The sequence below is a fragment of the Limanda limanda genome, chromosome 22 (assembly GCF_963576545.1).
Source record: "Limanda limanda chromosome 22, fLimLim1.1, whole genome shotgun sequence".
In the NCBI taxonomy this organism is placed as follows: domain Eukaryota; kingdom Metazoa; phylum Chordata; class Actinopteri; order Pleuronectiformes; family Pleuronectidae; genus Limanda; species Limanda limanda.
The window spans coordinates 16,859,412-16,876,139 of NC_083657.1; positions in this window are offsets into that span (position 1 = coordinate 16,859,412).

The following is a 16,728-nucleotide window of genomic DNA, read 5'->3' on the forward strand; positions in this document are numbered from 1 at the left end:
TGGAGACCAGGGCTGCCGTAAGAGCGCCCGGCCCCCGGCGGCGTGAAGAAGCCTCACCGCGACCGGCTCGGGACCGTTTCAGGCCCGGGACCGAGGCTCTGAGAGAGTTCCGTCGCTACCAGAAATCTACGGAGCTGCTGATCCGCAAGCTGCCCTTCCAGCGCCTGGTGAGAGAAGACCGACCTGCGCTCCCAGAGCTCCGCTGTCATGGCTCAGCAGGAGACCAGCGAGGCACGCCGGGTTCACACCGGACGCTGAAGCGCCGGGCAGCGCTTATAATATCACCCGTTGACCCAGTAGTATAAAAGCATATGTTCACTTGTTGCTCCAACATTAACTGCAACAGCGTCCCAATTTAATGTCATCCATCTTCAAGAACTTCTCCGCTGTTTGCTCCGTTCAATGTCGGGTGTCGAGGGTAAATTACGTATTCTCCACTCAAGCCAATGGGGAGGGCCCCCTCTCTTTTTATCTTTATGACTGCTTGTGTGTCTGTATGGAGGGGCAGAGGGGGGCATGTAATAATGTGATTGGTAATATTGGTAAAATTAAAACTCCAGGACAACAGAAGGGGAATTTAAACTATGGGATCCATACTTTATCATTTATATCATATAAAATATGTCATCAATATCGTTTAAAATCATTTTTCAGTGTGTTTCCTGGAGCGATACGGTCGCGTCAAGCGCAAACAAAAATAGACTCGACGCCGAAACGATCGCTGCACGACGCGAGGCAGCCTTGCTGTGGCGCTGCACTTCAGCCTCCGTTGGGACCGGCACAGAGGTGGGAGTGGATGGGAGCCGGACATCCAGCTGGCCCGCCGCATCGGCGGAGAGAGAGTTTAAACTGCTGCTGCTCCACTGACTATAACAACGCCGCAATCATACACTTAAAAAAATGCAATACAAACCGGAAGTATTCCAAGTATTCAGAATACGTTACTCAGATTAGTTAATGTAATGGAATACGTTACAGATTACATTTTTGGGCATGTATTCTGTATTCTGTAACGAAATACATTTTGAAAGTATCCTTCCCAACACTGGTTATGTTACATCTTGATTTAGAATTTACATTTAAAACTGTAATAAATTATCCTTTTTTTTTTCTAGATGCTTCCACATTAAGATCAGTTTTGTTTGGCTGACACAGTTCTCTGCAGGCACACCTGCAGAAGGGTGGTCGACACCAAACAGTGTTTGCCTTACTTACACAACACATTGAAAAAAATGGGTCAAAACAAGTTTGTTTCAAAATGAAAATATTGTAGATGTGTTATCTGTCTCATAATTCTATCTTGTATTATGTCCAAAGGATCAGCAGTATGCTTTGTTCTGTTGGTATGCGTTTGGTTTCAAGATATACAGTTTATGAATGTAAAGCACCTCATATATCACAGCTTCTTAGTTTGAAGTGTCCAAATATTTCAGGAAATCAGGAAAAACATGGAGAGAGAGAGAACCCGGAGAACAAACAGGCTTGTTTTATTCATTCATCAGCCTGGTAATGTGCAGCTGCAAACAGGCTGCAGCTCCACAGCCAAATAAACTACAGTGGACAATTAGATACCACCAAATGCAATATCAAAAAGATTTATTAAGTGCTTACATCTTTTTCTTTTATTAAATGTGCACATCTTTCGCTCTAATTTGTTCTCAATTTGGGCTTTTATTTTGAAATTCAAATATCTGTCATCCGGTCGTTTTGTGATTGCCATTAACTTGACGCCGCCTGGCGCTCGATAAGAAGCGGGCTTGGTTTGGCTCTTGTTGTTTCAACGTCTCCTTGTAAACTCGTAAACTGAACTGTCAGGATGCAGAAAGACTTTTCTGAGAGCTGTGAATGTCTCAGCTATGCAGTTTGATTTTAAAATGTTGGTTTCATGCATCAGAATTGATCAGAAATAATCAATTAAACAATTACACGATGAATCAAAGTAAAAAGAAACATGTAAAACTGTAATATGAAAGGAGAAAGAATAAACTGTACGGAAATATATTTATTTTAAACTACGTTGCCATCCCATAGGTATGAATGAGGGCAATGTGCCTGAACTAATTATATCATGTAGAAATGTATTCTTAAGGAATATGTTGACATTTAGTGTATGATCAGTAGAGTCGTATCAATCTGTCTCTGTTTCAAGTATGGAGCTGTACAAGCTGCACTATAGTGTTTTTGCAGGAGGAATAATGCTGCCTCTTTAATTCCCACTCCTCACCCTGAACGTCTGTTCTACTTAAAGCTGCTTTCAGACACACACTGAACTCTGGAGAACCTCCAGACATCCTCCAGAGGGGCTGAGTGTGTGAATGCAACTGTCCCAGTGAGAGCCTCAAGGATTTCTCCAGAGTTACGCCGGACAGCCACCTATAGTATGAAGTCCGTAGGATCATAAGTGAGTGTGTTGATGTCGTTTCTAACATGGGACAGATGCAAAACTAAAAAGACTAAATCTCAGGTCAAGAGAGCTTTTGGTAATGAAGGCTGTGTCCATGTGCTGTAAAACAATTTAATTAAAAAAGTGATGTCTGCAGTTGAGAATCTCTTTCATGCGTTGTGCATGTGTGAAAGGCCAACTCCGCAGAAAGTCCGGACCAAATTCTGCAGACCTCCTCCGTAGTTCATGTCTGAAAACAGCTTAATTGGGGTGAGTGGGTACAACCACCATGTGAGAAGTGAGACATCGTCAGAGGAGTCAGGCCAAGAAAGTTCAGGAATAAAGCTGAACTGTAGATGCATTCAAAAAGACTTGGAGGCCATTCAAAACCAGCGTTTATCTCTGATATTCATGGAAAGTTTTAAAATGTCAAGAATTATATTTCTGGTTCAGGAAGCAGAGGACCATGGGTGATTTAGCTTCAGTGAGTGGGACCTGTCAGAGCTTTTCTGTACAGGAACCAAAGGTTACAGTTGCGTACATAATCTCTCTGCTCACAAACACAATACAAACCAAGCTTCGCCAGCTTCTTTCCAAACCTGCGGGAATGTACAGAGACCAAAAGCAGCATCTGCTCTTGGAGATGGTATCTGGCAGCCCACATTAGATTAGTGGCACTTGGCAGAGGGGAAGTCACTGGAGGTGTATGTGTAAACTCAGAATATAAAGTATCTTCAGCCTCAGCATTATCTTCTAAAACCCTGGCAAACTCAGCCAAACTACCACATGACGCTCTCCATCTCACTTAGTACACAAAAGCAGCTGGAGCTCTGTTTTAATTGCTAAAGACCCTGTCTTTAAACTCGTGCTGTCTGGAAAAAGAAAAGAAGACCAAAAAAAAGGAGGTGGGGATGTAGTCAGTGTAGTACAATGTAAGTGCAGGGTGGCAGGATGTCAGAAACACAGCGCTGCCCCACTCTGTTGTAATGTGTATGAATTATTTCTCATCAATTTGCATAAAGTTAGGAAAATCAGACAGAATGAATAACGCATCGCAGGGTACCACTTGCATTTCCATTTTTACTTCGGTCGCCATTTACTCACACACAAAGATCCCATTGAATATTTAGATTACGGATGGGGGGAACTTTATTGGAACAGTTACAGCTCCACGCAAAGTGTAAAGAAAAGTATTGTGTTCACAAATAGTTATTTATAATCCCCCGTGTTCGAAACATGTATTTTCATTTTGGTGCAAACAAAGCCTTTGTGCTTATATGACTCATATGCATGCATTATAAGAGGATAATATCTTGTGTGAACAACTTCATAGCATGAAGAGAATAATAACTTGTGAAACAATATGTAAAGTTGTGTAGTCAAGATGTTTTTTCGCACCACAAAACTTACCAAACATACATACATCTGGGATAGCATTGAAATATGAACCTATAAAGTTACATTTTCACTAATGATTTGCCTTTTTCAAAATGCTGAGAAACATTTAGAACATTTAATTATTGCTTGTGTGTAAGAAGATAGGAATATTCATGAAGGGGAAACATTGCACACTGGTTTTACTGATTTATTGGTTCCTTTATTCCTGGCATTTAAATCTAAATCTCATACAAAAAGTGTGTGTGTGTGTGTGTGTGTGTGTGTGTGTGTGTGTGTGTGTGTGTGTGTGTCTGCGATAAGGTGGTGTGTGTGTTTGTATGCGATGAGGTGGTGTCTGTTTGTGGGGATGGGAAAGACAATGAAGCCTGTGATAATAATCATACAACTATGAGGTAGTGTATACCTGTGTGTGAACTGCCCAAATAAGGCCAATTATGACATTTTTGAAGAATAATATCATTTAACTGTAAGTTATTTTTGTATTTGTTATTTATCTGTTTATTTATTATTTTCGACTACGGAATGGAATTTCTTGGAATCGTTTTTGTTAAAATGTGGGTTTCATCCAGCCACAAAGAACTGTTTTTTACATTTATCAGCTGGGACCACATGACCAAAGCTAGACTTGGAAAAACTGATCCTTTTATCTACAGTACAAGCGATTGCTGCAATCGACTGTTACCAGGATTTCCTCAAAAGACAAACAGGCACTTACAACTCGTTCAAAATTCAGCTCTAGAGTTTTAACCAAATCCAAAATGACCGCCCATGTCTAGTGTTTTTACATTTCTACACTGGCTGCCAGAAAGCCATAGAAGTTTTACAGCTCAATTTTAAATCTCGGGACAGAGCTCAAATACCTAAGAGACGTGATCACTGAGGAGGGGCCTTCTAGTGGTGAGAAGCAGCTATTAGTCAGCACGCAGCACAGAACTGGAACCAACTGCCGGATGATCTCAGGAATGATCCATCCATTGCAATTTTTTAAAAGCATGTTCAACATGTTGTTATTGAAGTGCCTTGACTAAGCTATTTTACAAGGTCTTGCCATTGTTGTATTATTACTCCATTTTTTATTTAATATTCTACACTGTTCAATTGATTTAATTTTTTCCCTTTCAACTTATTTTTTAATTCTCACACAGATCTATCGTTTTTATCTATTTAACCTCTTTTAATCTTTTCATCTTATTCTACTCTTTTAAATATTTTATTTTAAAAGAGTAGTTTTAAAACACAGTTGTTTAAAACTGTGTTATTGTCTCATGTCTCTGCACAGCACCTTGACTCTACCTCTGGGTACGAAAGGTGCTTTTTAAATAAAATTGTCTTGCCTTGCCTTTAGTTGTACACTATAGTAAAACGATTTGCATACAGCATTGAAACTCATTACCACTAGAGTAAAAGCATCTATTCAGTATTAATTCAAACATCAAGTTTTATGCCTCTAGCATACTGAATACAAACATTTAGTGAAATTCAAACTTTATCCTCCTTTCTCTTTGTGGTATATTCTCCCATCTGCCCTCTTCCTATCTGAGCTCTGTGCAAACTCAATCTCAACAGCTTCACTTCTCCCATCAGCGGAGTGTCTGAGCTGCCCTCTGCTCTGCCGCATGTGACTCGGGACAAAATGTCACCCTCGGTTCGGTCTATAGTTCAGAAGAGCTGTCTGTGTCCTCCAGAGGACATGTCTTCATGAGATGGTTCCTCCATAATGTGTGGGTTGGCTCGTCAGGAACCCCGGTGTCATCGTCTATCCTTTCCCCTGCCACTGTGTCGTGCTCACTCTCTTTGACATTGGACTTATGGGGAGGATTTAGACTTAGCTGGAAGGAGGGGGGTGCTGGATAAGACGGATTTATTTCACCTCATCTGGAAAAGGTCTCCTCCTCCGTTCGACCATTTCAGTGACTCTTTATCCTGCCAGTGGGAGAGTTGACGTTAGGCTCGGTCACTGAGCCGTGGCACTAATGGCCTGTTTATTTTGTTGTTGCTCAGCTCTGTTTGGGGGGGGGGGGGTACTGTCACCGCCACTTGTCACAATAAAAAGGTCGAAAGCTATAAGACCCGGACATGTCTCTATAAATCCAACGTTGCGTTCACACTGCTCTGGGAGAGAAAAGCACTGTCGACATCAGAGAGGGGAGAAGATAAGAGTCACTCGGCCTTTAGGGGTCACCAGCCTTATATGTATAGATGCAGAGCTGCAGACCCTCCCCTGGCCCCGCCCACCAGCCGCAACAAAGCCCCATCTCAGTGTGTGACTCAGCTGTTTACGACACCAAACACACTAAAACATGGCATTTCATGGGTTTGAGGTGCCTGTCGTCCCTGTAAATTCTTTCTCCTGGATCATGCTCCACTTGACAAACATCTTCTCCCGTCTGCACTCCTTCATGCTAATGGTACACGAATCAAATGCACAGTATAGAGGAAGAATGTCTATTAAAAACAAATCACTCCAATGGCCATCTTTAAAATGTTTACCATCAACTGACAATGACACACTTAAACTTATTAAATAATATTGTAAGAATATTTTTGGGGAAAACCTTTGATAGCCACAGTAATACCATTAGAAGGTCAGCTGATGTTGAATGAGGAGCAAAGATTGTATATAAACAATATCGACATGACTGCTCCACAAGAGTGAAGCCAAAGAGTCTCCTTTGCCCCCTGGTGGCTGGCTCAGTATCGGTTATAAATCCTGCCTCGATGGGACAAAAATCATTAAAAATTTTAAATCAAAAAGAATTTAAAGCTTGAGAAGAAATTTAAAAAAAGGTTGTGCATGATTGACACTAAGTGTTGAAGCCTTGCATGGATGCCCCTGCCTTTCGGATACTGACTTTTCTTCAAACCATCAGTTTCTTGTTGTAAACTGTAAATTTCAGCATTTCATTTTGCAGGAAGCTCTACAAACGCACATGTCTCCTCCCCTCCTGTGCCATGGATCCCGGGGCCCAGGGCAGCTCAAATGGCCCAGACAGAGTGCACGGAGCAACAGGCAGTGAAGGTTGCTCGCAACATCCAAGCAACATTCTGACACCCAGGCCATACTGGCTGTGGTTGCGTGGCAGAACAGTGTTGTGGTTTCTGGTACATTTACTGTGTTGATTCAATTCGGGCCATGTACTCAACTTAACGCCAGGAATCGGTATGAAGCTGTGCATCTTCCTGTCTTGGGAAGTTTTTCTCTGAGGCTTTTCAATCATTAACCAATTCATCATTATGAATGGTTATCATGATGGTGATCTTAACTGTGGGGCCCCCTCCGACACTTGGTGCCTTTGCACAGCACGTGATATGCACGGTGGGAGCGGTGGCCCTGGTGCTTAATGTGACCAAAACAAATGTTTAACTGGATGTTAAATATTGTAACCATGGCAATGAAGGTCTGTGGATAACTGCTTTAATCCTAGGAGTAAAAAGCTCAGAGAGAAGTGTCCTTGTTCTGAGTACTTGTTGTAAAATTCTCGTGTTAGAGAGGAACATGTGCTGCCAGGGAACCACAGCGAAGCCTCATTCTACAGATAACAGCATGTGTGAGAGCTCTGCGCCAGAACATATTTGAAGCACATGTGATCGTTTTATTTGGGTTGTCCACATGTACGAACAATGAATCTATGTCTCATTCAACCAAGAACATGCTTTGACTCTTCAGGTTTTTTGCAGAAAACTTTAGACAGATTTTATAGCATAGATTTAAACTTTTTTACTTTTTACATTGATATATTGTGTGACATCATCCAACAGGCATATTGAGGCAGAGCAGAGCCAGTCATGATATGTCATGGCACCAATTTTCGAAACATATCCCTGTCTTCCCCATTCTACTTGTTAGGGTGACTAAGTGCAAAATGCTGAACCCCAAATTGCCCTTGACGACTGACGGCATTGTGTGTGTGTATAAAAGAAAGTACTGCACATAGATGCACTGTGTAAATGTGTGTGTGAATAGCAAAATTCATCCATGTTATAAAGGCAGCTCTATATAAATACTCGTCATTTATCATTTACCATAACTTTGAATAAAACCCCTAAGAGGGAATAGTTATGTAGTTAAATACCAAGGAAACCCAGTAATAGCATGTAATCCTCTTCCACACCCGTACCAGGGGAATAGAGTCCACTGTGAGAGATGTTTCAACCCCTCTGTATGTGAGGAATACATTTGACCACGGGTCAGAGCCCCATGACCTGGTAATAACAAGCTTAAGAGAAGTTTTGTTGTGGAAATAACAGGAACTGGTTCCAATTGCACAACTCTACTAGCCTACAAATACATATACTTCAGACAGGATTCCAGCAGGACAGACGGGCAGGCAGGATACAGGAGGCGTCGATAGGCAGGGGAACTAATAGGCAGAACAATTTGTCTCTTGGACAGGTTGAAATTCGCAGGTAAAGCACAGAGCAAAGAACTGATTCAGAGCCAACTACTGAGCGATACTATTGAGTAATAGACATCTAATCTGGCGATGAGTGGAGGGATGACCAGGATTCTTATGCTGTGGGAGACGATTCGTGGGAATCGGTTGCAGGTGCCCCAGGAACCTGCAGAGGAGAAGTCACGAGGCCTGCCGATACCCAGACCCGCAAGCCAATCACACACACACACACACTCAGACACGCCACACCAATCAGAACCTCATACACAGAGGAGGGAGAGGCGGTCCTCCATACACACACTGCAGGTGACTCTTGCCAAAATATAAACTGTTTTACACTTGGCTATTGACTATTTAACAGCTTTCAGATTAGCCTACAAGAGTATACCATGAAACTTCTATCAGAGCCCTATCTACTACATTGCTGTAAAATCAACCGCAAGAAGTAAAAATATCAAACTATCAGGAGAGAGCTAACCTGGATTGCCAAGAAATTATGAAGCATAGCCTAAACCCCACTGCTTCTGTGCTGCCCTCAATATGGTCCCAACCTGCTGCGGTGCAGAAAAGCACCAGAGCGAATTTCTTGAAAAGGTTCTCTCTCCCTATCAAATCTTCTTCACCTTGTCAATCAGCGTTCATGGTTAGTTTCCACGAAAAATGTCGTTAACCCAGTCATCTAGATCATAATCTCTTCAGGATTTCCTGGAGGAAAGAGGAAAGAAAAACATGAAAGCAAGATTAACCACATGGCAAGAGATCCAAATTAGAAAAAAGCCAATGTGGAGCCAAATACCAATAGTGGGAAAACTCTGTATAGATCTCCCAGGAGGAAGAAACTTCAGAACATTGCTCCCTCGTTAGGGAGAAATACAGATTATGCCCTGACTAATATCCTTGAACAGAGGAAAGATGAAAGAACCCCAAAAAAGATGCCAGCCTCAGTCCCACAGTCTTGACACTAGATGGCATTTAGCAGAGCACACACACCCATTCACACACACATTCATACAGTGCATCTATGGGCAGCACTTTTTTCCATGAGGGGCAATTCAGGGTTCAGTATCTTGCCCAAGGACACTTACGCAAAATACTGGGATGGAATCGTTGAGATACTAGTTAGAGCACGACTGCTATTCCCCTCAGCCACAACCCGTAAAAATAAAAAAATAAATAAAAAACTGGATCCACCCCCCACAGCTGGATTCGCACCGAAATTTGATTCTTTCCTGACCAATATCGCAAGAATTGAAAACTCCAATGAATCAACAAGATTTTACACTGGATAATTGCCTACAAGAAGGACAGCCAACCAAACACTATAACTAGGAAGCAACCAGCTAACAATTTTGACAGAGGTCATGCATGGACCAGGAACTCACTGGAGTATTTAGTTTTCATCAAATCTGAGACTTAATACAAAGATAGTCTGAAAATAACTAAACAAACTGTAACTGTAGCCTTGTGGGTGTAGAAGTTAAATAAACCTACTGGAACAATTTGAAGTAAGAGAGAAATAGGAAACGATTATTACAAACAGCCCGATTGGAGGATGGTCCATAGACCATTTATGAGAAAATCAAAATAGGAAACTATGGTGGGTTTGGAGATGATTGATTCAGATAGCAATGGAACGATTCTGGTCTAGTTTGATACAGAAAAGGTTCACAGAGACCTCAGTCACAGTGTGATCATTTACCTTTAACTAAACCACGTCTTTCTTTAGCCTACACCGCAGTGTTTCTGACAGGACCGGGGAAACTTGCACTTTTAACGCCCACCAGCCTTCCAATCCACCGCTTAGCGACTCTGGAGTGAATACATTTTCTTCATGATTCAGCGTATGAACATAATCCAGCTGAGCTTATGTTTCTGGCAGACCATATTTGCTTTTTAGGAGACTTTTCTATCTAGCCTGTTTGCTAATGAACCACAGTAACAACTTTTCTCTCTGAACGACAAATGGCCTCCTTTTTTAAATGAAAGTGTGGTTCATGGTTAGTAATAACTGCATGATGACGACTGTGAGTGGAGTATTATTAAATAATCATAAAAAAAATCACTGCTGATAAAAAAACACTTCAGTCACAACAGCCTTGCTATATGAATTTGCAAAGAACATATAAAACTGCAGAAGGTTGGGGTTCTTTTTATTCCCATGAGTTCAGCCCAGTGAATCGGTAGCATGAGGAGACTGCCTCCTTCATCACACGTCCTTAGTGTTAACATGGAAAGCTCCTCCTGCCCCACCTCTACTCCTCATCTCCCTGTGAAAGATCAATCCTATACCAGCTTCCTAATGTTACTGGAATCATTTTCTGTCTCTTAAAAAAAAAAGGAGAAATAATGAACAGACCAGCGCACTTTGAACAAATGAGGACCTCGGGGCCAGTGGAACATAGAGGCGCCTGCTCTAAATGATTAGAGCCTCTGTTCAAGTGTTCTTTTGTAAAACATTGATTCAGCACGACCGAGCTGCAAGGTTAGCGTTATGTTTTTTTTTAACTGTCCTTTGTTCATGCATCATGGAAATCCACATGTGAAGCTAAAAAGCCCTTTCATCACCACTTTCATCCACGTACAGTTTACACAAAATGAAGCTGCTGAGCCTGCCGCCCTGGTATCCTGCTGCTCCTGTATAATTTGAGCGTATTCTGACCGTTCGTGCAGTGCAGGATGAATATCAGTCTGCCTCTGAAAAGGTGAAGTGTTTGCTCCAAAGAAATATGCGCAAGAAGATAGGTTCAGGTTTTATCAGATAGGCTTCAAACCAAACTCAAATTAGGTGAACAAAAGTTATCAGGCACAGACAACTTCAACTGAACTTTCCAAGAGTCATTTGCTGTCCTGCATCTGTCCAGTAAATCCAGAAGTCTCCGTCTGTGGCTCACATATCCCGAGAACCGTTCATCCCACTTGGTTTGTGTGTTGTTAAAGGGATAGTTCACATCTCATTATCTTCTCACCACAATGCCATGGGGTAAACACCTTATGGACACTTGGATGATGCCACAGGAGCAGAATGGAGGCATTTCCTGTTTGTTGTTTTTTTGTGTGGTCGCGAGTTACGTCAATTGTTTTGGATTTAGCTGCAACACTGTTTACCCCTGAGACTCCAGAATTGTTTGTGGAACCAAACACTTCACCCATCCCTCCATCGGCCCAGTGGTGAGTAGATAATGAGTGAATTTTCATTTGTCGGTAAACTATCCCTTTAAGAGCCCAAGGAAGTGCAGTGATGATGTGATTTGGATATCTCCAATAAGAATTAAATGTATTAGCAGTCGAACAGCGCTCTGTTAAAGAAGTAGGTGGGACTCATCAACGCCAGCCATGTTGTTGATCATGATAACACTGATAATCTGTGCACCAAGTGGAGCTTCTTTGAAAAAGCAGGTGAACAGCTCTTTGTGCAGCAGCAATGGCTTCGGGCTTCTGTGGACTGAATCCAGCAGCAAGTCTTTACTTACTGCAGGTCACATTCACAGTTTCAGTGAGAAAGATCCAACCTGCAGCACCAACAGCCTATTCCAGAGAGCCAGTTTCAGAGCGGGCACAGCCCAAATTTTAGGCGACATGTTTGAATGAGGGGAAGGTTCTGACATTTCAGATTTTGAACATCCAAATAAGAGGTTTACATAATCTAGTTAAACTGCAACTTCTTATCTGACCGTGTGACTGTCAGTGGGCTACTTGTTGCTTCTACTGACTAAGTTGCAGGGATATCAACATATCATTTGAAAAACTAGTCTGTAAAGCTCAAAACCTGGTGGTACACAACTGTTCCTTGTCTCTCTCTCCTCTCTCTCCCCCTTCTCTTCCCCCTCCCACCTATCTCTCTCTCTTCTCTTCCCTCTTTTTCATCTCCCATCTGTCCTTTTCTCTGCTCAACCCAACCGGTAGAGGTTGTAGAGGCTTCTTCCAGTTAATGAGGGATTTTTTTCTCTCCACAGTTGCCAAAGTGCTGCTCATAGGGATAACTGTTGGGTTTCTCTATCATGTTAAAGTCTTGACCCTCTCTGTAAAGTGCCTTGGGTAATATATATTTTAAAATTTTAATTGCGTTGAATATCATCCTTTTATTTTAGTGAGTATGTTATCATAACTGAACGAAAAATCAATCAAAACCTAAAGAAGATCATGATTGTGGGTGATGAGGTTCAGGACAGGTTTTGGTGAACAAATGATCTGTTCAAATTTTCCGTGGCTCCTGATTCTTTTGCTCATGAATGTTGTGTATCACACAACAAGGCTGCCGCGGACCTGGACTCTAATTTGATCGTATGAAACAGTCTCTGTGTGTTACTCTACATGGGAAAACATTGCTCGTGACAGATACAGGATCAGAAATTAAAGTGATGGGATGTTAATGAGACAGGGCTGACAAAAATGATGGGACTGGGGCGGAACAGGCAGAAATCCCAGCAGTGTTTCACACGTTTACCCCTAATTTAGGGATTTAAGATAATGAGTTACATGACTTTCTGATTCATCACATTGGTAACACAATTACTGAAATGTGCTTTGTTCTTGTGAAAAACATGTGACCTGAATTCCCTCCACACCAGGTCAAAAGAATAAAAACAATATTGCTGGGTGACCTGTGGTGATCATGTAATCATAACATCCCTGGTTGGATTTCAGCTTCACTCCCTCCTCTACTGTTAACTTATTATACAAAGGAAAAGTCCAGCAAGGGAAAAAAAAATTATATTTTCGAAATGCTTACATCTGGAAACCTTGAAAAACAGAAGTAGTTTTACATTTAGCTGCAGCTGTTCTGCCGACAGCGTGAGAAGAAGACACGAGTATTGAGGGAAATCGCAATAGCTGCAGTTACTGAAGCATAGGAGGAGTATAACAGTAGAGATTTAGACTAAAAAGAATGAGTGAATTTTAATTTTTGGTTGAACTATCCCTTTAACAGGTGTAATATTAATTCTTATCATTGCATATCACTCTCAGAAACACAGCAAATAGTTACTAGTTAATATTTCCTGAAATGTTGGATTGTTCCTTAAGGGAACGACAGTAGCAGCCCAATATACTAGCAAATAACAACAAGGTTGTTTCTGGGCAAACTGCTCTCAGCCACTGTTGCCAGCAGCGGGAAGAAAACATCCCAACCCTGGGAGTAGACTCCACCTCGTCACAGGGTTGACAGTTCAAAACCACAAACACGAAGCTGTTATCTGAACGTAGCCTGGATAAAATGCTCCCTCTCCACAAAATAACTTATTTATTTATGCCATATGTTTTCACCGTGCTTAGTGAGTTTGCTTTGTTGCCTCTGAAGAGGAATCAAATGTGCGAGTGACATCCTGTGCGTGAAAGAGAGAGTCAAACGTTTCCTTCCTCTCTGCTTAATGTTATTAGCAGGCCTGTCTGGGGAGAGCGACACACTTGGCACAACACAGGCCCACTTTTATCAATCAGGGCTTAGCTGGATCCCTGGATGGCAGAAACTCTGCCTAAAGTTTACCCCTCCTCTGCTGAAACACAAGAACAAAGCTCCCCCCGCTCACTCTTTTCGGAGCACGAAATCGCAGTTTCTCTGAGGTATCCTGGCGAGAGAGATGTTTATTTGGATTATCACATCTCAAGAGGAAGCATGCCTCCCTCAGCCAATTTAGAATTTGCCCTATAGGCCAGAAATCTTTTTGCAGAGTGGATAAGTTAATTAAGAAACAGCGAAGGGGGCGATAACCGCCTTGTTTTCTTCTCCTGCTGTACAATAATTGCATTTCATGCTCAATATTTGTGGGAGGGGGGTCATTGTGTATGCACGAAGATAAAACATGTCATAATTGTATGAGGCCCGAGTGGAACCATGCCAACTGACTGACAACCCTTGAAATGGTCTCTGAAGCAGAAGAACACGATGTAATTGTTAATTGTCTTTGAAGGAAATGGCATTGGAGAATCAAATGGAAAATCAAGGCTGTCAGTGTTAAAGTTCTATTAGCTTATATGTTGTCTTCTTGACTTTACTAAATGAAAACACAGCGAGAGGGCATGAACTCTGCATTCGTTTGAACAACTTATGTTTCAGATTTAGTAGGTTAATGCAAAATGTCAAAGTCTTATGGTTTCTAGAGACTCCACATGATACAAGAATATGTCTATGCAGAATTTACTTAGCAGTATTCCCAATTCCATGCTTTTCTAAGTGTAGGCAGAGGTAATATGAGGATTCTGTGTCCTGGTAGAGGGAGAATGACCCTCTAACCTCGGCAACAAAAGAAGGTCACTTGCTTTTTCATTCCAAACAGCATTTTCTGATCTAATCTTATCTGTTTGCCTTTCAAACGTGCTGCTGTGGTTTTTAAGGACAGTTTGCTTGAAACAAATGAGTTTGTACGTGTGTGAAAGACTAAAAAGTGACAAAGACAAGAAGTCTTTTACCCACTTTGCACCCCTGCAATCATCTATCCAATCACTTTTCAACGATCACACTCACTGGGTGAATGTCATAAAGTTACACAAATCCTTGGATACACAAAGTTCGCACACAGCCTGATGCCATCAGGGGTGTAGGACCTCAAAGATGAAGGAAATTCACCATCAATTGTACCATTTTACTTACATTAACTATATTCTACACTTGTAGATCTAATGTTTTAACAATCAGATAAGAATATTTATCAAATGGAAAACATTTGTTGATTAAGTCCTGGCATGTAAATGGTCAAACTTAAATTTGATCCAAAATATTAGAGATCATCAAGTACAAAAATGCTGTTTGTATGTGTGTGTGTGTGTGTGTGTGTGTGTGCGTGCGTGTGTGTGCGTTCGTGCGTGTGTGTGTGTTTTCCAGAGGATGGATATTAAGATGATAATCATCATGCAGTAAGCCCTGAGCTTTACACATTAGTATGGAGAAGATGGAGGACAGCAGCTCTTCAGTCTCACTCTCTGCTTCAGAAAGAAAAAGAAACCCACACACACTGGCTCTCTCCTCAATTACCTCATCCAGTGAATCCAATCTGACTGGAATTGGCATGAAAAAGCTCGCTACATAACTTCTCTCATGTAAATGTTAATGCTGAGGAGTAAAGAGGAGTCACTCAGGCTTGCCGTGGGTGAAGTGATCTGACCAAACCAATTGATATGAGCAGCGGGGGAGGGAGGGTCACCAGCGGCTCAGCTGGTAATGCTCTCCTGTCCAGGAATATTCACAGTAACAGAGTGGAAACATCCCGATCACTCACACACCACTGATCCGTTTAATCTGCTACAACCTGTTATGTGTTATTTACCCGAAGCAGCGGGATGGGAAGGACCTGCTCATGATACAACTGCAGATTCAGAACATAACATCTGAACAAGGTACACTAAAAACATTTTTTAAGGCAACAATGGACCATGGCTCAAGCTGACTGTACAGTGCTACAGGTAGACACTGAGAATTATCGCAAGCTCTGCTCTACCCCACAACTCTATGAGGCTTTTTTCAAGGCTTCTTTCAGCTCTTTGTTTCGGTGTTCTGGCCCACACATTGGTAGCATTGACAGGCAAGAGAAAACCCAACTGAGAAAAAGAAAATTGAAAAGTATCTTAAAGGCTTATTGCTAATTTAAAGATAAACTGAACTGGTGCATAGATTGTTTACATTTTTGTACAAAAATATGTATTTTCACTGTGTTCAGTATGTGGTTGTGTGTTAATGTGGCTCTATTTTCGTGTTGGGGATGTTTCTGGGCTGCAGCCAACGGTCAGTGGGCGTGTAGCTCCCAGACAATTACATGGTGTGAGGGCAGGTGCTCTCAAGAAACACACAAGGTCACTTCACTGTCTCGTCCTCTCTCCGCTTCTTCTTCTTTGGAGATAAAGGTCTTATTTTGTATAAATTGCTGAAAATCTGGGTTTAAAAAGCTCTGCACACAAACAATAAAAAGTGACAGTATATATTAGAACTGTCAGAGGAGGAATAATCCTGAAGTAGCTCCATAGCATTGACACAGGCCAAGCAAACATTCCAGACAGGTACGATTACAACAGGGCACTGCAGTGAATTCAATTTGGTTTACATTGGGTTAGGTTAACTCGAGACTCTAATAGTATTCTATATATGACTGATGGATGGATTGTGCCACTGCAGCTCTTTCGAGCAGTTGCTAAATCTTGTCGGGGGGTGTCAGGCGGCCTTCTGACACCTCGTGGATGGATGACACAAACGATGAAGTTTGTCTAATCTCCTGTTGTGTGTGTTCACGTCTCCAGTACAGCAACGCGGGTGTAGTGAGACTCCCTCAAGGCCTGGAGGTAAACCTGCCTCCTGTCGGATTAGAGCCAGTAAAAAGATGAATGCAAACAAACAGACGTGAGGGATCACAATCATGAGCCTCTGTTTGTTTCTTCAAACACATTCTGTCATCTCATGTGTCCGACTGTGTTCATGTAAGACTGCTGTTCCCCAAGTATACAAACATTTTATTAAGGTAAAAGTACAAATAAATAGACAAAGAAAATACTCAAGTGAAAGTTCCATATTCACCTTTCTACTTGATCAAGTACTTGCTAATTGCCAGATTTCCCCCAATGCAACATTAA